General features: G+C 45.6%; 1 gene segment (V, D, J or C); it reads right to left on the bottom strand.

Annotated features, from left to right (window-relative positions):
* The window catches only part of LOC308684637 (immunoglobulin lambda constant 7-like), a 41,117-nt gene extending 21,206 nt beyond the window's left edge, over window positions 1–19,911 (bottom strand). Inside the window, exons 1-3 of the C gene segment in view lie at window positions 19,830–19,911; window positions 19,479–19,483; window positions 17,302–17,350 (exon numbers count right to left, since the gene is read on the bottom strand).
* Between the last annotated feature and the right edge of the window lie 3,352 nt (window positions 19,912–23,263).

Here is a 23,263-nt window from a genome sequence, read left to right as displayed (position 1 = left end):
TATCTTTATAAACATTTAAGTGTGTACTTTTAAATGATTGGATTTAAACTGAAAACAAATATTCTCTGTTTAAGTAATTTGTATAAAACCAACAAGATGTCCAGCTTCTCAAACGCTTGCTCATTAATTTTAATTTGACCACGCCCACGATCGCAAAAGAGATTCACATGCAAATCTCCACATGGAACGCGAACGCGCTCATCTCTGTTTTAAATGCCCATACCAAGTCAATGAGATGTTTCGATCTTAATGCTTTATCTTGTTACGATTTCAGTAACCTAATTTTATAAACACAGAGAGTTGGTTTTTTTCAAGGCCAGGAAAAAATACTCTTTCTTGCGTTTGTAGAGAGTTGATAAGTTAATCTTACGTTTAATGTTTGCTGGACAAACAGATTGTTTGATAACTAAATTAATTCCATTAAAAGTTATCCCATAGCTTCGATTTGAAATAAGACTATTGATGTAGTAATGACGAACCATAACCCGTTATGGTAATCATTCATATATCTATCTAGTTTCAGCTTCGATAAATTAATGTAACTGTAATATGCAAAATATTAATCATATTCATGATTAATTATTAAAATTCCCTATAGATCATTTGAGCTATTTGTTAATGTACAACCCAGTGCGGTTACAAAGTTTATTCTTCTTCTTAAGAGAGCGTAACAAATCTTTTGTTTCGCGAGATCTTTTCTGAAAACTGAAAGCCTTTGCAACATCAGGCTGTGTACTGTGAGCAGATTCGAGGTGTCTTGCCAATTTAGAAATGGCCTTATTACAATAAAGACAATATTGTTTCTTGTTGTACTTGCTTCGTTTTGCTGTGTTTGGCAACGAAGTGACATTTATGGAGCTATGCGATGTCTTCTCTGATGAACTGTCACTGCAACTTATCCCTGAACTACAATGGCCGCTGCTCATCTTTGAGGAACTAAAACTTCTCTGCTCCCTGGAACTGTTGGTACAATCCGAACTGTGGGCAGTAGCGATCCCCAATGATATTTCCTTTAACACTTTGTGTGGAAGATGATTGTCTATGATTTTTAGATCTCTACTATTAGAACTTGTGTCAGAGGAGTTGCCACTTGAATCTGGAACATAGTTGGCATCATCATAGTCTGTAGCATCCGAAGATTCATCAGTCATGTCATTAGAGATCGAAAGGAAAATGGAGAGAAAAGCATCTCATTCCATCAATAAGTTAAACATTGCATAACACAACATTTAAACATATTAATAAACACATACAATTAAAAGTAACATTTGAGCTTTTTAATATGATTTGTATTTTACTATTTCAATATTGTTGTCTATTGGTATTTATTACCTGGTCATTTTGGGTTTGTTGAGTTTCCATCATGAAATCCACCATCATCGACTGAGGGAGGTCCAACCTTTGAAATGATTAATAATTTTCATCAAACAGAAATGTTCACCCCAAGTTATATCCACTTAATGCTGATTGCTTCCATTCAGACTGCAGCCGAGATAGTGTATGTATTCCCCCAATGCCAGTTTGTGCATGTATGATACGTACCTAGGAACCTGTTGTCAATCATTTGCCTCAGATCTATTCTACATTTTATAGACAAATTAATAATCTACACTTAATTTAGCATCAGATTAAAAGCAAAAACAAATATATCTTTTTAAATATAATTGTAAATACATTTAGATGTCAATGTTTCTCAGAATAACCATCTTGAGTCTTGGGTGGACACTCCGTGCAACATATATTTTTGTGCCAAATACTAATAAAACAAATATTAGGTGGGTTCGGGGGACATCGGATGACTTTTATGGGAACTGTTGATACTTTGAGATACATATATTTCACTGTTTACATTATAGCATATTACAATACAGCCTATAAGGTCAAAAGAAAACTAATTTATAATAAAAAAATATTCGCTTCGCGCCCTCCTTGCCATTTCCCGCCGAGACGGGTGTGGCTAACCTCTATAAAAGGAGCTCGAAAAGGCTGATTCACTTGATTTTTCATCTCTTCAGCGAAGCTCACGCATCGCTGGATCACGAGGAAGCACGCGTCGTCTGATGCAAGCACTTCAGCGGGACGAGCCCTCGAAGCCGCTGGCCAACGCCGCCCTTTACCGCCGTACCTGCTGCGCTTTCCAAAGCCATATCCTTTACATTCTTTGTTCTTGTGTATGTGTGTGTGTGTGTGTGTGTTCGCTTTGCAACACTCACCCCTAAAAGAGCTGCGTCTTTTTCAAGATGCCTTCTCATGCAGCGCTCGCGCTCGCTGACGGCGAAACGCCTTCACTCCGAGCCAATTGCCTACGGTGACTCTGAGGACTCGCCGGGCATCCTTTCCGAGGCTGCCCTTCCTGGAAGCGGATGGCGGGATTAGTTTTTCTTTACGTTACAAGAAAAGCTACCCTGCCTCTGCACGCGTCATTCACCGGCGAAGGAGAAAAGAGTGTTCTTAGTCCCACCGTTGGTCGGTCTGACCTCTTTTCTCTCACATTTCTCAGTTCCCTGTTCGGCGACTGGAAATATTATTGCAGCAAGTGAGTCTGTTATAACACGCTTGCCTGCCAGCAAACGCCGAAGAATACATGTTGACGCTGCTTTCAAAAGCCTGTATCTCCCTGTGGCTCAGTGGTGGAATTATAGGTTTTCCACATGGGAGACCGGAGTTCGAATCCCGGTCTAGCGGCATATATATTTATGCCGCCAATGCTTTGCTCTGTCAGTCCCCTGAAGGCGACTGCAGAGATGCATTTTGCAGCCAGCGAGCGCGTAGTACCCGCTTGCCTGCAACCGAACACCGTTTCTACGGTTCCCGTGCGTCAATGGCGAAAGGTGTGGAGTGTTTGGAGTGAATGGAGTGTTTTCAGCCCCGCTGAAACTGGGCGATATCCACTCTTCTCACATTCTGGCATTTTGCAGGCGTCTGAAAATGCAAATCACTCTGTTTGTTCCCCGAGAGGCAACTGCAGACGTGTTTTTTGCTGCCCACGAGCACGTGGTACATGCCTGCAAGCAAACGCCAGTGTGGATAATACTCGCGCTGACTTTATCTATGTATCTTCACTGTAGATTCTTAGGCTTTCGCGCAGGGGATCCGAGTTCGAATCCCAGGCCTGCCGGCAGAAAATATTTATGCCGCCGAATGCAAATCACTCTGTTTGTTCCCCGAGAGGCAACTGCAGACGTGTTTTTTGCAGCCCACGAGCACGTGGTACATGCCTGCAAGCAAACGCCAGTGTGGATAATACTCGCGCTGACTTTGTCTATGTATCTTCACTGTGGTCCAGTGGTAGATCCTTAGGCTTTCGCGCGGGGGATCCGAGTTCGAATCCCAGGTCTGCCAGCAGAAAATATTTATGCCGCCGAATGCAAATCACTCTGTTTGTTCCCCGAGAGGCAACTGCAGACGTGTTTTTTGCAGCCCACGAGCACGTGGTACATGGCCGGACTTCTACCGAAGTCCTGGCCATGGCCGATGATGCTATATGTGTAGAGAAGATGCCCACTGCTAGTGCCCATCCCTACACACTAGCACAGCCCTTCACACAGGGCCCGCGCTCATATATTCGACTCGGGTCGATCACGCACACAATATAGTGAACGTGCCCACTGCCTAGTGCCCACAAACACTATGTTCTGCATGCCTTGTGGTTTCTGTAAAGACGAAACCTGTGTGCATTCACTCTGCTCAGGCAGACAGTGCACTCATTGCAGTAACTGTGCCCGCTCTCCCGCGCCCACACTTACTCACGGCCATTATATGTCCTACGGGACTCACCCAGCCCTCCTTTGCTCGGTTAAACACCGCAGCGGGGTCGAGCGCAGGCATTCTGTCCACTGTGATCAGCGCGCTTCCCCCTAGGGCTCGCGCACATAAAATTGACTCAGGTCGATTGCGCTTCCAACATAGTAAAAGTGCCCACTTCCCAGTGCCCACGAACACTATGTCTCACAGATCACAGGCTCTCTGTAAAAACGGGACCTGTGCGTGCTCGCTCTGCTCAGGCAGGCAGCGCGTCCAAAGCAGTGAATGTGCCCGTTTCCCGCCCACATTTACTCGCAGACAGCATGAGTCCCACGAGACTTTCTCAGCCCTCCCTCACTCAGTTAAGCACTGTAGTAGGGTCGAGGACGAGCGTTCTGCCCGCTGTAATAAGCGCGCTTCCCGCCTCGAATGTCACAGGCGTAACGCCTATGTTATTGCGCCCCGAAGCACCTCTGTTGCACGGCGAACAGAGCGCGCTTCGCATCCAACCCTTAGCCAGCCATGCAGAGGCATGGGCAGCGCTTCCAGGGGTTTCGGAATGGGTGCTAGACATTATAAACAGAGGCTTCTCGCTAAAGTTTTGTCGACGCCCTCCCCGCTTCACAGCGCGCGTCGAAACTACGGTGACTTTAGAAGTAGCACACCTACTTCGCGCCGAAATATATCAAAACTGATGAGCAAAGGGGCGATAGAGCATGTATCCCAAGCTCAAAGCGAAGGGGGGGCTATACAGCAGATACTTTCTTGTCCCCAAAAGGACGGTGGTATCAGACCCATACTGGATCTAAGACGGCTGAACAGAGCATTAGTGAAACGCAGTTTCAAAATGCTCACGACCAGGAAAATCCTCGCGCATATTCGCCGAGGAGACTGGTTTATGTCGATAGATCTGAAGGACGTGTATTTACAGATAGCGTCACATCACAGGCGATACTTGAGATTCGCCTTCGAGGGTCAGACATACCAGTATACAGTCCTGCCGTTCGGCTTGTCCCTGGCACCTCGTACATTTACGAAGTGCATGGACGCAGCGCTCGCCCCTCTCAGACTCAGAGCTGAACTATTTGGACGACTGGCTGATCCTAGCTCAATCACGATCACTGCTCGTGGAGCACAGAACCATTTTACTCGATCACCTCGAGAATCTTGGTATCACGGTCAATTGGACAAAGAGTTCGCTGAACCCCAGTCAAGCGATTTCGTTTCTGGGTACCATTCTGGACTCACAGTCTATGACAGCGCGGCTGTCGCCACAGCGCGTGCTGCACATTCAGCGCGCGGCAAGATCCTTCCGCTGCGGCGCGACTACCCCGCTCAGGAAGTTTCAAAGGATGCTGGGTCTCATGGCCTCAGCATCGCCAGTTCTTCAGCTGGGCTTGCTCCGCATGCGTCCTCTGCAGTTCTGGTTGAGAGCGCGAGTACCGCGCGGAGCGTGGGTGTCCGGCCGGTTACGTCTCAAGGTCAATCAGAGCTGTGTGACAGCCCTGATACCTTGGATGGCGGACGACTGGTAGCGATCAGGTGTAAGCCTGGGGACTTCCTCGGGAGTGAGGATGGTGTCGACAGACGCATCCACCTCGGGATGGGGAGCGCTGCTCGAGGGCAGACCGTTCTTCGGCCTGTGGTCAGAACGAGAAAAGCTCCAACATATCAACTGCCTGGAAATGCTGGCAGTGCACAACGCGCTGACGCGTTTTTGTCCCCAAATCAAGAACCAACACATCGTAGTCCGTTCGGACAACACGGCCGTGGTGTCCTACATAAATCGCCAGGGCGGTCTCAGATCCAGATCCCTGTACAGGCTGGCGAAACGCCTCCTAACATGGGCTCAGCACAATTTGCGCTCGCTGAGAGCAGTGCATGTGCCTGGGCTCCAGAATTTGGGCCCAGACAGACTGTCCAGGAACAACATTCCCCTGGGCGAATGGTCTCCACACCCACAAACAGTCCGGCTGTTGTGGGAGAGATTCGGCAGAGCGGAAGTGGACCTATTCGCGTCCCGCGAAAACGCTCATTGCCCCGTGTTCTTTTCCAAGAAGGACAGCGCGCTGTCCCGGATGTGGCCGCGCTGCCCGCTATACGCTTTTCCCCCCGTCTCCCTCCTGCCTCAGGTGTTAGAGCGGGTCAGGGAAACAAAATGCTCAGTACTGCTTGTAGCACCGTTCTGGAAGAACCAAGCATGGTTTCCAATCCTGATGCAGTTAGCAGACATCGCTCCATGGCCAGTGCCATTGAGGAAAGATCTCCTCTCGCAGGCCGGGGGCTCGATTTGGCACCCACACCCGGAGTTGTGGTCCCTTCATGTGTGGGTGCTCAACGGATATCCGTTGATCTCGCAGAGGGAGTGATGAATACCATCACTCAGGCTAGAGCACCGACGACTAGGCGGTTTTATGCCTCAAAGTGGTCGGTTTTCTCCGGCTGGTGTACAGCTCGGGGCCTATCACCCCTCGATTGTGAGGTGACGGAGGTTCTCTCCTTCCTACAGGAGCTGTTGGATAAGGGCAGATCCCCTTCCACGCTCCACTTTTATGTGGCGGCAATTGCAGCGTTCTCTGGAACAACGCTAGGTCAGTCACTAGGAAGGAACGATTTAGTCATCCGCTTCCTCAGGGGAGCTAGGAGGCTGAATCCTCCCAGACCTCCTTCAGTCCCTATGTGGGACCTTTCTACGGTTTTGGCGGCCATGAAAGGTGCCCCTTTCGAGCCTATCCAATCTATTAGCCTCAAACATTTGTCTTTTAAAACAGTGTTTTTGATGGCTCTCGCTTCGGTGAAGTGCATAGGCGACCTGCACGCGCTCTCCGTGAGCCCAGCGTGCTTAGGGTTTGGACCTAATGACTCTAAAGTCATACTCAAACCTAGGCATGGTTATGTGCCAAAATCCCTCAACCCGCCGTTTCGGGCTCAGGTTATCTCCCTGTCTGCCCTGCCGGGATCAAGTGAGGAAGGGGACTCAAGTTTTCTTTGCCCCATTAGGGCTTTAAGAGCTTACGTGTCCCGCTCTGCTGTCTTCAGACAGACTGAGCAGCTCTTTGTCTCGTTCAGTGGACGTTCCAAGGGAATGGCTGTTTCGAAACAGAGCCTATCCAGATGGATAGTTGACGCCATAGCGCTGGCTTACACTGTCAAGGGCCTCCAGTGCCCGTTGGGCGTTAGAGCGCACTCCACGAGAGGCGTCGCCTCTTCGTGGGCTTGGTCTAGCGGGATTTCCTTACAGGATATATGTATGGCGGCAGGCTGGGCCTCGCCGTCTACATTTATTAGGTTTTACAACCTAGAGGTTCCCGCCTTGCAGGCTAAGATAGTATCGGTGTAGTCGAATCAGCTGTCTAACTAGAACACTGAAATCGCATGCGCAGCGCGCTACCAATTGTTTAATGGGCAGAATTGTGTAAGGCCCACATTTCCCACATTAGTTCAGGTTCCCCACCCTGTCTATGTGATGTCATATTCGCGTCTGCTGACGCGGTTATATAAGGATGGAGGGATTCCCCTTTTGTCTCTAGACTCTCTCTGTGAGGTCATGTTTTGCGTCTGCGGACGCTACAGTATAGGGAATTAAGGTCCCCCTCCCTTATTCCCAGATTCTTTGTGAGTTTATCTGGTGGTTATGCACTGTACACCTGGCTTAGCTTCCAGTGATCTGTGTCCCAGCACGCACGGCGTTTTACAAGGGGTTCCCGTAGCGTTTTTACAAAAACGCAGTACGAGAGGACTCTCGTAAGAGAATGTACTCGGTTACTAACGTAACCTCGGTTCTCTCTAGAAGAGGGAACGAGTACTGCGTTCTCTGCCGTGCGTACGGTTCACTCTGGTTCGCTTCGGCGATGAAAATCAAGTGAATCAGCCTTTTCGAGCTCCTTTTATAGAGGTTAGCCACACCCGTCTCGGCGGGAAATGGCAAGGAGGGCGCGAAGCGCCCTCATTGGCCTGACGTCACCTCAGGCCTCGCTCGATAGGCTTATGCAGTTGCCGCAGAGCAGCCAATGAGCGAGCAAGCCGTCTCGCCATAGCTGAGTACTGCTGCAACGCGCTTTACATGTATGAAAATTAAGGATAATTTTTTGCTTCAGTATTTCGTGAAAAGAGACTTTTCCCGTAGCGTTTTTACAAAAACGCAGTACTCGTTCCCTCTTCTAGAGAGAACCGAGGTTATGTTAGTAACCGAGTACGGTTGCAACTTGAAGGTTGTTGATATTTCAGTTCCAAAGAGAATCAAATTACATCGCTCTTCTCCTCCCAAAGCAACACTGTAGGCTCTACACCTCTCCTCCTAAAATAAATGCTAGGTCCTAACTGTTATAGGCTACTGTGCCAGGATTGTGTAGGCTAGGCTATATCACTAGTTTTACAAGCGCACACACTAAATGGAGAGCTTCTATTAAAATCATAGAAATAAAATGAATAGAAATGGCATTGAACTGTTTGGCTTGGTCATTCCATTGGTACACAAGAAAATGGCGACTGTTGTTATTTGTAAAGGTGACATCAAGCATTAGTTGAATGTGGAAGTAGGTCGCTAGCTCTTTGCAATACGGACTACCGGCACATCCGGGAACTTAACTGTAAATTTCATCACCGCCCCTTTTTTGAGGGAAAATAACGTCTCGGTTACGTATGTAACCCTCATTCCCTGAGTAGGGAACGGAGACGTTACGTCGGATGACGACGAATGGGGTTTCGCTTAGAAAGCCTCTCACCTTCAAGTATATAAAACGAGCCAATGACAATGAAATGTCATGGGTCTGCGGAATTTGCATAGCGTAACTCCGCCCCACCCTGGGGGTATAAAGGAAGTGCGCGAGCAACATGCAGATATGTCTTCGCTGAGGAGCCGAGACTGAACTCAAGCGTTCCAGCGGAACAGCGGAAGTGGCAGGGAGACGCAACGTTCCCTACTCCGAGTTACGTCGGATGACGACGAATGGGGTTCCCAGTGTAATCACGCCACCTCTCGACTGTCTTCCAGTGCCCTGCGTAAGTCTGAGCTCCCTGTCGTGAGACTGGCACGGACGAAGGACTCCTGCCTAACACAGGAATACCAAGGTACACTGGGAAGCATATCTCAGTGGAAATATGCAATCATGCCCAACCCGAAGGGGGGGACTTGGAATACACATATGACCATGAAGGGCTGCATATGGAGCATCACTGGGGTGTCCAGCCGCAGGTGGAATATTTCAACCCCAGGGGTGGCAAGGTGGCTTGCCGAGGGAAAGACACAAGCTCAGAGAGGCTTACAGTGGAAATACACATGTGGGGGTCGCCCAGAGGGGGAACCATGCACATGGAGGCACCTAGCCAAGCGCGAAGCTGCCGGTGGCATAACTCTGGCGTTGACGTCGTCAGTGCTGGAGGAGACTCAGGGCTTATTAGGCTCACCTGAGAAAATATCGCACGTATCCCGTCCGTGGAGAGGAATGGCGAGCAAGCGAAGACACCTGAGCAGAATCTAGTACCGGCTAGTTGAAGCGAGTACATGAGAAGAAACTGGCTCTACTCGGAGATTGTAGAATCTCGCGAACGTGTTAGGTGTCGCCCAGCCTGCAGCTCTGCAGATGTCTGTTAGCGAGGCGCCATGCGCTAGAGCCCAAGAGGATGCCACACTCCGAGTGGAGTGGGCCGTCACACCAAGGGGGCATGGTCGACCTTGCTGCTGGTAAGCCAAAGCAATGGCGTCCACTATCCAGTGAGACAGCCTTTGCTTGGAGAGAGCCTTTCCCTTCAGCTTCCCACCATGACAGACAAAGAGCTGGTCTGAGGTCCTGAAACACTGCGTTCTGTCTACGTAAGCACGGAGGGCGCGTACTGGACAGAGCAGTGCCAAGGCTGGGTCTGCCTCCTCCAAGGGCAGCGCTTGCAGGTTCACCACCTGGTCCCGGAAGGGAGTGGTGGGAACCTTGGGCACATATCCAGGCCGGGGTCTCAGGATCACGTGATAGTTAGCCGGCCCGAATTCCAGGCACGCTTCGTCAACCGAAAATGCCTGCAGGTCCCCTACCCTCTTGATGGAGGCCAATGCAACCAGGAGCGCTGTCTTCATTGACAGGAACTTAAGCTCCACTGATTGCAGAGGCTCAAAGGGAGCACTCTGCAGGGCAGTTAAAACCACTGAGAGGTCCCAAGAGGGTACGAGGGGAGGACGAGGAGGATTCAGTCTCCTCGCTCCCCTCAGGAACCTGATGATCAGGTCGTGCTTTCCCAGAGACTTACCATCGACTGCGTCGTGATGTGCGGCAATGGCGACAACATACACTTTCAGGGTGGAGGGAGACAGCCTTCGCTCCAACCCTTCTTGCAGGAAGGAAAGCACAACACTGACCGGGCATTTCGTGGGTTCTTGATGTTTAGAAGAACACCAGTTGACGAAGAGGTTCCACTTCAACGCATAGGCATGTCTCGTGGACGATGCTCTAGCGGAAGTGATGGTAGCCACCACCGCTGGTGGTAGGGTACTCAAACCTACCTCCTCCCGTCAAGGAGCCACACGTGGAGGTTCCAAGATCGGGACGAGGGTGCCAAGGGGTGCCCCGTCCCTGAGAAAGCAGGTCCTTCCTCAGAGGAATTGGCCAGGGAGGTGCTGTCACGAGGAGTACCAGCTCTGAGAACCAGGTGCGGTTGTGCCAATACGGGGCAACCAAGATGACCTGCTCCTCGTCCTCCCTGATCTTGCGCAAAGTCTGCGCAAGAAGGCTCACTGGGGGAAACGCATACTTGCGTAGGCCCTGCGGCCAGCTGTGCGCCAGTGCATCCGTGCCGAGCGTGCCCTCGGTCAGGGAATAAAACAGGTCGCAGTGGGACGAGTCGTGGGAGGCAAACAGATTTATCTGTGCGTCCCCGAACTGATCCCAAATCAGCTGGACCGACTGGGGATGGAGTCGCCATTCTCCAGCGAGAGGCCGAACTCGAGACAGCTCGTCGGCCGCCTGGTTCAGGTGTCCCGGGATATAAATGGCTCGAAGCGACCTCAGATGCTTCTGACTCCATAAGAGGAGGTGGCGGGCGAGTTGCGACATACGGCGGGAGCGTAGACCACCTTGATGGTTGATGTACGCTACTGTGGCGGTATTGTCTGATCGGACTAGTACGTGTTGACCCCTGAGCAACGCCCGGAAGTGGTCCAGGAGCCCGCGGCAGCATGTCCATTGCACATGGCACCCCAGCCCGTGGTGGAGGCATCTGTTGACACAACAACATAACTGGAAGCTCGTTCTAAGGGCACTCCGGCCCGAAGAAAACTGAGGTTCGACCACGGGGTGAAGGTCTGACGGCAGGTCGGAGTCACTGGAACTCGGAGCGTGCCGTGTTGCCATGCCCACCTCGGGACTCGATCGCGAAGCCAAAGCTGAAGCGGTCTTATATGAAGCAACCCGAGCGGCGTTACAGCGGCTGCGGATGCCATATGCCCCAGGAGCCTCTGAAAACGTTTCAGTGGGACCGCACTCTTGCCCTCGAACTGACGAAGACAAGTCAGCAGTGACTGCGTGCGCTCGCTCGTAAGATGCGCGGACATGGCGACCGAGTCGATTTCCATACCGAGAAAAGAGATCCTCTGCACGGGGCAGAGTTTGCTCTTCTCCCAGTTGACCCGAAGGCCCAGACGAGCTAGGTGCCGGAGCACAAAGTCCCTGTGTTCGCAAACCTGGTCTCGAGAGTGAGCAAGGATCAGACAGTCGTCGAGATAGTTTAGGATGCGAACCCCGTGTTCCCGTAGAGGAACAAGGGCTGCCTCGACGACCTTCGTGAAGACGCGAGGAGACAGGGCTAGCCCGAAAGGGAGAACCGCGTACTGGTATGCCCACCCCTCGAAAGCAAACCGCAGGAACGGTCTGTGTCGAGAAAGAATGGAGACATGGAAGTAGGCGTCCTTCAGGTCGATCGCTGCAAACCACTCCTGCAGCCGCACGCATTCGAAAATACGTTTGGCCGTGAGCATCTTGAACGGCAGCTTGTGAAGGGAGCGGTTCAAGACGCGCAGGTCCAGGATTGGTCGTAATCCACCGGATTTCTTCGGTACAATAAAGTAGGGGCTGTAAAACCCGGACTTCATTTCGGCTGGAGGGACAGTCTCGATCGCACCCTTCGCCAGTAGGGTGGCGACCTCCGCTCTGATGACAGGGGCATTGCCACCGACCATAATGAAGTGGACTCCCCTGAAGCGGGGAGGAGACCGTGCGAACTGAATCACGTAGCCGAGCCTGACGGTTCTCGCGACCCAGCGGGACAGTCTGGGGAGCTCTAGCCAGGCTCCCAGAAACTGCGCCAGCGGGGTCATTCAAACCACAGACGTGCCGTCGGTGGTGCAGCGAGGCGGAATGACCGGCCCAGGCGGGGGTGGCATAGCGGCCCTGTGCGGGGGCACGGTCATTAACCGCATCCTGCCAGAGGAGGCCAGGGGAGGACCAGCGTCCCACGGGGGCGTGCTCTGGCAGGGGTCTGGCGACAGAGGAGGATGAGAGGAGCATGGCCCGTGGGCGGCGCGTGCTGTCATCCACAACCTCTTGGGACTCAGAGAAAGAGCATCAGTTCTTTGCGAGATTTTCCCCCAGCCCTCCAGCGGGGGAAGGAGTGGTCCTGCTACCAGCTCCTGAAGAACTGAGCCCTAACTCCAAGCTGCCCGTCTCAGGAGTGCTGCTTAGCCAGGTGTTAGCCAGCTAAGGGGCAGAGACAGGCGGTGCCAGCCTCCAGCGACCTCCTCATGCTCGAGCCGTTGAAGGCCCGAGGGGAGGAGCCGCACGGAGGCGGCGTCGGCGGGAAGCAGACTAAGGAGACCACACAGACGGATGAACGTCAGTGCAGTGATCCTCAGTCCGCTTGTAGAGTGATTGAAGACTGTTGGGCGCAGTCCTCAACCCCACCGCCGACCAGGCTGCCCGTCAGAGTGCTGCTTAGGCTGGCGTGTGACAGTCTAAGGGGCGGAGACGGGCAGCGACGCCCTCCTGTGACTTACTCCTGCTCAGGGCCGGTGAAGACCCGAGGGGGAGCAGCCGCATGGAGGGGGCCTTGGCGGGAAGCAGCCTAAGGAGACCGCACGGATGGATGACCATCGGTGCAGGACCCGAGTCCGCTTTAGGTGGTCGAAACCACACCGCCAAAGAGCCCAGCCCGGGACATGGGGGAGCTGAAAAAATGAATTCTCAGACTGCCCCACATCAACCTGGCTAAGCCCATGTCTGGACCACATTAGTGGACATCACCTGACCCAGGATCACGCAGGTACCGATGTCGCCTGAGCGAGGTCAGTAGTGTGCGTGGCGGAACAACCAGGCCAGGCATGGGAGGCATAGTCAAGTCAAGTCAAGTCATCTTCATTTATATAGCGCTTTTAACAACGTAGATTGTTTCAAAGCAGCTTTACAGAGATAAGCGGATAATTTAAGGTAGCAGATATTGTTTTGGCTTTATAGCAGAGTTAAGTTATTTTCCATCTAAAGTTAGTTTTGATTGATTTGCTTCCGTCGCAACGATAATTTGTTATTAAATTAGGGGCCGCTAAGACGACACCATTCTCTCTACACAGACTTTAAACGCGAACCTGTGAGAAACGCTGATGGCGTTCACATGCGCATTTAGAATGGGTTCTATAGTTATGTTTGAAAATACGCAGGTTTGGAATTCCCTACAAGCCAAGCCTAAACAAAGTACTTGTCTTTCCTTATAAATTTTGATAAAGAATTTTATTTTATTTTGTTGCTTTGGGGTAGGAACACGAAACTAATTTTCCCGACAACGCCTTATCTGTAGAGTGGTAGAGGGATCCTCCATAGGGAGAGACTAGTTGGCACTTCAGCACTGCGTTGTCATCGGTCCAGGCGAAGGTCCTTCGTCAGATCTGGATACGGCCTGGATCCGGCAGGCTGCAGGAAAACCTCGGGATAAACACACACTAAAATTAGCGTAGATGCCATTCTTCTTATGATGTAACGAGTACATCAGGATTTATGGGAAGTGTTCCCGGTTCCGGCTGACCTAATCTATGCAGCCTAACATTAAATTATAGAAGTCTATAATGTATTATGTAAATGCTAGGTCAAAGAGATGTGTCTTTAATCTGGCTTTGAACTGACAGAGTGTGTCTGCTTCCCGGACAATGGTAGGAAGACTGTTCCAGAGTTTTGGTGCTAAATAGGAAAAGGATCTACCGCCAGCAGTCGATTTTGATATTCTAGGTATTATCAACTGGCCGGAATTTTGAGATCGCAATAGACGTGACGGACTATAATGCGTTAAGAGCTCGCTCAAGTACTGCGGAGCTAAACCATTTAGTGCTTTGTAAGTAATCAGCAATATTTTAAAATTTATGCGATGTTTAATAGGGAGCCAATGCAGTTTTGACAGAACTGGGCTAATATGGTCATACTTCCTGGTTCTGGTAAGAACTCGAGCTGCTGCGTTTTGAACTAGCTGTAGTTTGTTTATTAAGCGTGCAGGGCAACCACCCAGTAGAGCATTACAGTAATCTAGCCTTGAGGTCATGAACGCATGAACTAATTGTTCCGCATTTGTCAATGAGAGCATATGACGTAATTTAGATATATTTTTAAGATGGAAAAATGCGGTTTTACAGATACTTCAAATGAAAGATTGGTATCAAAGAGCACACCCAGGTTCCTAACCGACGACGAAGACTTAACAGAGCAGCCATCGAGTGTTAGACAGTATTCTAGGTTATTACGTGAGGAAGTTTTTTGTCCAATAATTACAGCACACGTCCAAATGATCAGAGGACGCGGGCGGGTATAGATATATACACTAGACGTCGCCTTGGCTACGGTTTCGTTCCAATGAACTGCAGTAGCCAAGGTGACGTCTAGTTTATATATCTATACCCGCCCGCATCCTCTGATCATTTGGACGTGTGCTGTGTTCAAGAGGTAACAACAATATAAATACTGTTCGTTTTCTCACACAAACCGCTCGTTTCGTGTCTTAGGCCATCAATGTGTACTTACGATGGGGAATTGTTTAATTTGGACGATGGGGAATTGTTTTAATTTGGACTTTGTGCATGCTCTTTGAGACAGTGACCATAGACCTGCATTATATGACTGACAGACAAGAACGGTTTGACCTAAAAATATCAAAATTGAAACTACTGCGGAAAAAAAGACACCTACATCTTGGATGCCCTTGAGGTAAGCTAAAACATACCAAAATTTTATTTCAAAGTGAACTATCCCTTTAACTTCTAGGGAAGTAGATCCCTGTCCATTACTGTGGAGATTTTAGCTTTCTTTTACTACAACAGTATAACTTAGAAGACAGGAACGCTGACTCTTTGTGTGTTCAGTCGTCATGTCCTCATTTTGCTTTAGGCTGTGAAAGACTGAACTGTGTTTCAGATGATGTCCTGATATTGTATGTTTCAACATTTAGAGTGTGTGTGTGTTTAACAATGTCCTCATATTGTGGGTAACAGATATTGTACAGTTTTAGATAGTGTTGAATGAAAAGCCCAGGTCCTCACATTAGCTATTTTTACTACAATTTGTGTTCCTTAAATGCAAAGTTGACGCAGCCCTTGACTTCAGCAATGAGTCTCAGCCCAAAGGTGATTATGATAGAGTGGGGGTGGGATTTCTTTGAACTGAAATAGGTCAGATCATTAGTTTGCTATAGTATATGTTTCAATATGATCATCATGTTTTAGGTGTAATATATGATCCTGTCAATCAAACTGAACAGACTGCATTCAGTCACTTCTGCTGTCTGGACGTGATGCTTTCCATTTGAGACACAGAAACTTTTACATTCTTGATTTGTGATCATGTTTTTATATGATTTATGATAAGTTAATTATCTCATAAAAAATGTAATGATCAGTTTGTCTGCGCTGCTTCACTAAAGCAGAAGTGAAAGTGTTCCAGTCCAGATCATGTAACCAATCAAAGAGTGAGACTGAAAAGCCCATTTGCATTGTCAGGGTGGAGTGATTGTGATCCTCTCAGAATAGAGCAGCTCTGTCTCCAGAGACCATGTTCAAACCCCAAGAGCTTTATTTGACATTTACTGCTACATCAACCTTCTGAAAAGCACCTGCATCTTCATCTGTTAGTTGAATGATGTTGTCAGACACAAAGTGAACTTGTTGAGAAGCTTTATTGAATGTTGCAGCAAACACAGCAGATTGAAAGATCACACACACACACACACACACACTCAGTTTCAGTATTGAGTTGTAAATCACTCCAGCTGCAGCACTAGACTCATGTGAATCCTGCCTGACACAGGACACTCATATACGGCTCATCTTCAGGAGAGAAACATCAGCACTCAGAGCTCTTGTGGAACGAGACCTCATGAGGAGCTCCATCATGTGTTACTCTGCAGACGTACAGCTCTCCCTCTTCCCAGCGTGCTTTGCTGAGGGTCAGGACGCTACTGCGGCTGTAGTGGCCGTCCTGCTGGCTCTCTGCGCTGGTCAGAACCCCCTCGGTGACCTCTGACCCGTCCAGTGTCCAGCTCACCAGCGCCCCCTGTGGAGAGTAAGAGCTGAGCAGGCAGAGCAGTGCGGCTGAGTCTCCAGAGATCTGCAGAGAAGAGGGCGGCAGCAGAGACACTGAGGGCTTCACTGTGGGACCAGCTGCAGGAGACAAACACAACACATTCACACACACACACACACACACACACACACACACACACACACACACACACACACACACATTCACAGCAGTTATAACTCTGAACATAGAGATATTCAACTCAAAATGTAACTCAATTTCAAACAGAGTTAAAACACAATTGAATCATACAGAATGAACAAAACACTGAATTATAAGCACAACATGAGCAAAAGAGATTCAGTATCATTGACTGAACTACAGAAAGCAGCAACATTTACATTCTGATGTCAAATCTCTTTTTTCCATGTATGATTTCTACAATAAAAGATGAACTAAATATGAACTCCGTGTAGAAATAAATTAAGGAAAAACAAACCTGTAATAAACTGATTAAACTCATAGTGAGACACAGTGTGGAAATATGTTTAGACTTCCTTTTTTTGTTAAAAATGATTTTGTTTGTGATTAAATGATTATACAACAATATCATTAACACTAGCCTTCATACATATTGCATTATACAAGACTTTTAATTCATTTTGCATTGTTATACACATTATAATCTGCATTATGATCTCATGAATAACTGTAACCGCATTATAATATTATAACACATTATAATATTATCTATTCATTGTTACACCTTGAGAAATTATAATTATAATACACTAAAACTCATGACAAACAACGAAATTCAGATGTAACAAGGAATTTGCAAATATTATAATGCATTTTAACTTTGGTTACAGTTATTTATGAAAATATATAAAAATGAAAATATATAAGGCATTATAATCTTCATTATTGATACCTTTATAATGCATTATACATAAAGGCTTCAAGTAAAGTTTTACCACAATATCTAATAATCATTAATAATAATAAATGTTGTTCGTGTTTCCACTGTAAAACACTTTCTGAAATCAAAATTGTATTTTTTATTAGGTGATTAAATAGACAGACTTACCGATCACCAGTTTAGTTCCTCCACCGAAAGTCCACCACAGTGATACAATCTAATGAAACGCTCGTACAAAAACCTCTATTCCACTCGAGTGAACACACACTCCAGCAGAGAGAGAGAAACAACACTTCAACACACTGATATTAGAAGATCCTCAGCTCTTCTCAACACTCACTCATTCAGATTTGACTAAATGCTTTCTGATATAACACTGTTTAAAGAAATATATTTGATGAGCTGTGACCTCTGAGGTGACCTTTGACCTCTTTGATCATGGATGATGTTGTGGAGTTTCTCATAATGATGCTTCTGTTCTTCATATGCAGATCAATCATCATGATTCACAGAAAAACCTGCAGCTTCAGACTTCAATCTTCAGTGAAAATCTCTTCAAATAATGAGTTTATTGAATATTAGAGCCAAAGTCAATAGAAAGTGTCAACACTGAAAATATAAAAGGTATTTTGCATGTTCTCCACAGTCAAGCATGTTTTCATATTCAAGGTCTGTTCTAAAAGTATCTGGACTGGTTATGAATCTCCACACAAGATCATGAAACGTGAACAAGCTCTAATATGTCTCCATCTTTAACAGCCTGTTTCTTCTCCATTTGATGATTTCAGACACACATGAGGCTTCATGATAGATGGAGTGACACCATGAACTCTGATTAGAGATTCACAATCAGTCCTGATACTTTCTGAACAGACTCATGATTCATGATCTTACTTTAGTGATGGCGGTTCATCTAGTGGAAGTGTAGCAGTGATGATGGTCACATGACTGAATATGGACACAGAGATGGACGTTCATCTGCACATCCTCAGTGTCTCAGGAGTCACAATAAAAATACTAAATAAAGTCATGATTCTGTAACTCTAGTGTATATTAGTTTGTTATCAGCACAAGCTGTTGTAAATCCTGCCCACTTCTTTGCATTGTCAGCACATGCTTCAGTGCTCTGAGAGTGTTTATAGTGCTGTGAGTTTAACACTTTATGACTGAGAGCAGAACAGAACACACTCTTCATCATCACACAAGACTAAACTACAGCAATGAACACAATCAGCATCTTCATCTGGACCATTGCACTGTTTATTCAAGGTTTGTGTAATACAGTTTTTATAATGATTATTAATTCTCTTAAAATGTGAAATATATATGTTTATCATATACTGTATATCATTATATATAATTTTTGTTTGTGTTTTCTTTCAGAGTGTAGAGGACAGATCACTGTAACTCAGAGTCCATCAATAACAGCAGTTCAACCAGGAGAAGAAGTCAGAATAAACTGTAAAACCAGCAGTAATGTGTATGTGTGGAGTGTTTATCATTACTTAGCCTGGTACTCACAGAAACCTGGAGAAGCTCCTAAACTCCTCATATATGCAGCAACAACCCGTAATACTGGAACTCCATTTAGATTCAGTGGCAGTGGATCTGGCAGTGATTTTACTCTGACCATCAGTGGAGTCCAGACTGAAGATACAGGAGATTATTACTGTCAGAGTAGACACAGTATCAATAGAGCTGGTAAGTCCCGCCCCTTCCGTAAAACCCCACTGGACCTCAAAGTTGAAAAACCGTCAATGCAAGTGAATGGGAGAAAATAATTATTTTCTGGTCCCGTTTGAATTGTGCCATGAATGTGAACATATGTTGTCTGTGAATTTTTTATATAACTCTTCATGTTACGAGTTTGACAGTATATGGTATGATTCTTCAGCTAGCAGTTGTGGAAAAGACATAACGACAAAAGACTACATGTCGCCTATGTGACGTCACCCCATAAAGTTGACTTACCCGTGGTTTTCGCCAACCTCAACGACTTTGTCCTCTCCCTGAAAGAAGGCGGTGAAGTGCACCAAAGGCACAGCCATGTTTAGCGGGATCCGTGAGCTAGTCCGTGTGCTAGTGGTGTTGACGTTTCAAACGCGTCGAGAGTTGTAGTCCACAAAGTGCTCTCACACAAAGTCTAACCGTATCAAACTTCTACCCGCTAAAGTGTAGCATTCTTTACACGAAAAGTTATATAAAAAATTCACAGACAACATATGTTCACATTCATGGCACAATTCAAACGGGACCAGAAAATAATTATTTTCTCCCATTCACTTGCATTGACGGTTTTTCAACTTTGAGGTCCAGCGGGGTTTTACGGAAGGGGCGGGACTTACCAGCTCTATTGTAAAGGAGTGTTCACACAGTGATAAAGAGTTGTACAAAAACCTCTGTCAGTCAGACGTCACAGTGACTGCACTGATACAGCTGAGAGAAACTGCAGCTGCTGATGGAGGATCACAAACTACACAATATCAATGTTTAGTTCAAAGTTTCTAAAGACCTTAAAGGTAATTATGATATAAGATTTTCTTTATGCTAAAATACATTAACCCAGTTCATTGTTCATTGACTAATATTAGTTTGTCATTCATGTGTGTCTCTCCCTCAAATGCAGGGCCGGCTCAGGCTCCGCTGGTTCCCTAGGAGAGATTTTAGATAGATCATTCATATCAATTACAACTTACTATGAATACTGATGAATGAATTTTGAGCCCCATGATGACTGATGCTGATCTCTGCAGGTCCACTTAGACGCTCTCGGCTCATGGTAGACGGTGAACGTGATTTCACCAAGTTAGGTCACCAACATCTTTGTTGATCCTGGAACAACTTTTCAATCAACCAATCAGATTTGAGGGACAAGTTTACAGTTTATGACAAGTTAGGCTTAGCACCAGGGTGAGGCTCCTTCAACATCAGTGTTATTTACCTATCATTTCCCTCTGATTTTAGGGAAAAGTTATGATCCAGGATCATGTCTGACTTGGCAAAATCACGGTGACCCACACTGTAAAAAAAAAAACAGAAAAAAACGAGCAAATGCATGGCAGCACAGGGTGCCAAACGTTTGCCATTAATGAAAATAACGGTAAAACCCCATGAACTGAAGTAACATGTTTACACAGCAACATGAAAAAAAGAACATTGACCATACAGTACTATAAAATGTTTAAAACGTAATCTGAAATAACATATTTTGTCTGTATAATTGCAAATACATGCATAGACCATTAAATGTAATGGCATTATTTGACTGTAAGTTCATGTAACATGTTTAAACCCTTATTTAATAAAACATGTTTTAACTGTAAATGTAAAAACATGGTGTAGCAGTTGTTTAACTAAACATGATTTGAATGTAGATATAAATGACATGTTGACACCATTACTTCATAAAGCATGTTTTGACTGTAAACTGAAATCATGTTTTAATCATTATTTAACAGAGTTTGACTGTAAATTGAAATAACATGTGTTGACCGTTATTTGAAAAAATGAACTGTGATGGACCATAATTTTGAAAGGCATGTACAGCATTTTGATTTTGATTATGGCTTACAGATAATTTTATATGTAGTTCATGAAATGTATGTTATGTCACACAAAACGTCATTAGAGAAAATCATTTGTATTTTTCCCTCTTTATTTTCTTCTGTTACAGTAGTTTCCATTGTAAATAACAACAATATTAAAAACTTTAAACAGTGCTACAGTACCATCATCTAAACATTGCTTATATGCTTAAAATACAACATTGACAATTCAAATTAATTTAGTCATTGCATCTTCCACAAACTACACTTCGAACAGAACAATGGTCTCCAATTCAATCTCCATGTTGATGCCTTTAAAAAATAAGAGAGAAAATGGTTATATATTATACATCACATATCTATATTCATTATCATGTCTGATCATGTTACTCTTTTTAGATGTTCTTGTGTTTCTTACATAAAAAAATATTGTTTTTTACTTAACAAAATATTTGTTCATTAAATATGTAATGCACTTACAAATTTGATGATGGTCCACGACACCTTACTTCTTCAGACAGTTTAGTGATGTGACCTCACCCACTGACAAGGCCAAGGGTGCACTGCAACAGCAGAAACAACGTAAATACAGTAACACTTGTTGATTACAATTTTATATTTAATATTACATGCCAGCATATTTACCCAGTATGATTACCTCACAATGTCGCAGGAAATTTCCCGTTTTGCATTCTATGGTAGACATTTTTTGGTGTGCGTTTCTGCACTGCTTTGACCTTTCTTGTTAAGTCCCGCCTTCACGCACGCCATTGGTCAGACTGCTTCTCAATCATTGCCCTCGGCCCAACGGCATCAGCCAAGAGACAAAGCAGCAGCATGTTAACTGCAGGTGGCACATCATGGCTCCAAAACAGCGTAAAAATGCCTCAAGGAAAAAATCCCTGTGTTTTTGTTTTGGTCGGGAAACGTGCTCGTTGGCATGGCAAATAAGCTAAAACACGGAGCGGAGTTGGGTTCGCTGGATTAATTACAGGCGTCAGTTTGTTTTCAAAAATCGTAAGTGACTTTGTTAAGTAGCTTTGTGTGTAAACGTGACCGTTTAGGCAACATATTCTGCTGTATGAATGCAATATATAACAGAATGACAACAAAACAATCACGGAACTCGATGTCGAGTGGTGAATGGTAAGTGTTTAAAAAAAATCTGTTGACGTATCATCCAACATAATTTAAAAGTTAATTGGCAACAGGTGAATACAATTACAATGGCTAATCACATACGTTTTTAAATCTTATTCTTAATGTTTGATGCAAGTTGCATTAAAAAGTACTAAATAGGTTTCAGAATTGTGTTGTTGTTGTTTTAGAAGGTTGCTTGCCTTTCACAATCATTTAAGAACACTCATATGCATGGACAACGGATTTCATCTTATGAGGTGTGTTACCTTTAACCATATGGATGATGATGTGTTCGTGCAAATTTTGTGATTGCTCTCTGAAGAGAGTTAAGGGATATGTTAATCATCAAATCTTACACAGACATGAAGCAAATGCTCAATTTCCATGTTGCTTCCCAGAATGCAAATGTAAATTCTCAAAATACAATGCATGATCTGTAAAATGGCTCAAAGTTGCCAAGTGTAAAAATACACTCCAATGTATTCACAAATATTGTGTATAATATTCACAATATTGTCACAATATTCACAAATATTGCAATCACAAATATTGTGATTGCTCTCTGAAGACCGTTAAGGGATATGTTAATCATCAAATCTTACACAGACATGAAGCAAATGCTCAATTTCCATGTTGCTTCCCAGAATGCAAATGTAAATTCTCAAAATACAATGCTCTCAAAGCTCATGTTTATCGCCATCACAAAAGACCACATACTCATTTTGATGATTCGACGAGCACATTTGTTTGCAACAATACAGACTGTCAACAACAATTTACAGACATGAACAATGTCCTTTCTCATCTCAGGTCACATTTAGCCAAGGGAGAGGTGGTGTGTTGTCCTTTTGAAAAATGTGACAAAAATTTCAGTTTAAGATCAAGTTTCACTACCTATGTTTCACGAAAGCACAGGACGTCTACATTTGCACAATGACAGATTATGGATACTTTATCTGAGCAACCTTCTTAAGCATTTTTTGATGTTACTGAGGATGAGGTTGATGAAAGTGAATTCACAGACTCGCTGACAAAATGTAATGCAAAGTCATTGTACATGAAAAATCTCTGCCTGTTTTATATGCAGCTACAAGCCAAATACCTGGTGCCATCGTCAACCATTCAGATGATTGTGGAGGAACTCAGTGGTTTAAATTATATCTGTCATCAGTACACACAGAAGATGTTCAGGGAAATACTCAAGTCAAAAACGACCCTCTCACAATGTGATATTGAATCTGTGGTGCAGACTTTGCAAGGCCAAGATTTACATTCAGCTTGTAATTCATTACTTTCCACAGAATACCAAAGAAGACAGTATTATCAGAAACATTTTTCATACGTGCATCCACAAAGTATGTGCCTTGGTTGTGATGAGAACCAAAACCAACGTTATGCACAGTATATTCCATTGAAGAACACTTTAAAAACCATGTTAAAAAAAG

The sequence above is a fragment of the Scardinius erythrophthalmus genome, assembly GCF_964197995.2.
Source record: "Scardinius erythrophthalmus genome assembly, chromosome: 24".
In the NCBI taxonomy this organism is placed as follows: domain Eukaryota; kingdom Metazoa; phylum Chordata; class Actinopteri; order Cypriniformes; family Leuciscidae; genus Scardinius; species Scardinius erythrophthalmus.
This window is presented reverse-complemented; position numbering and strand designations above follow the sequence as displayed.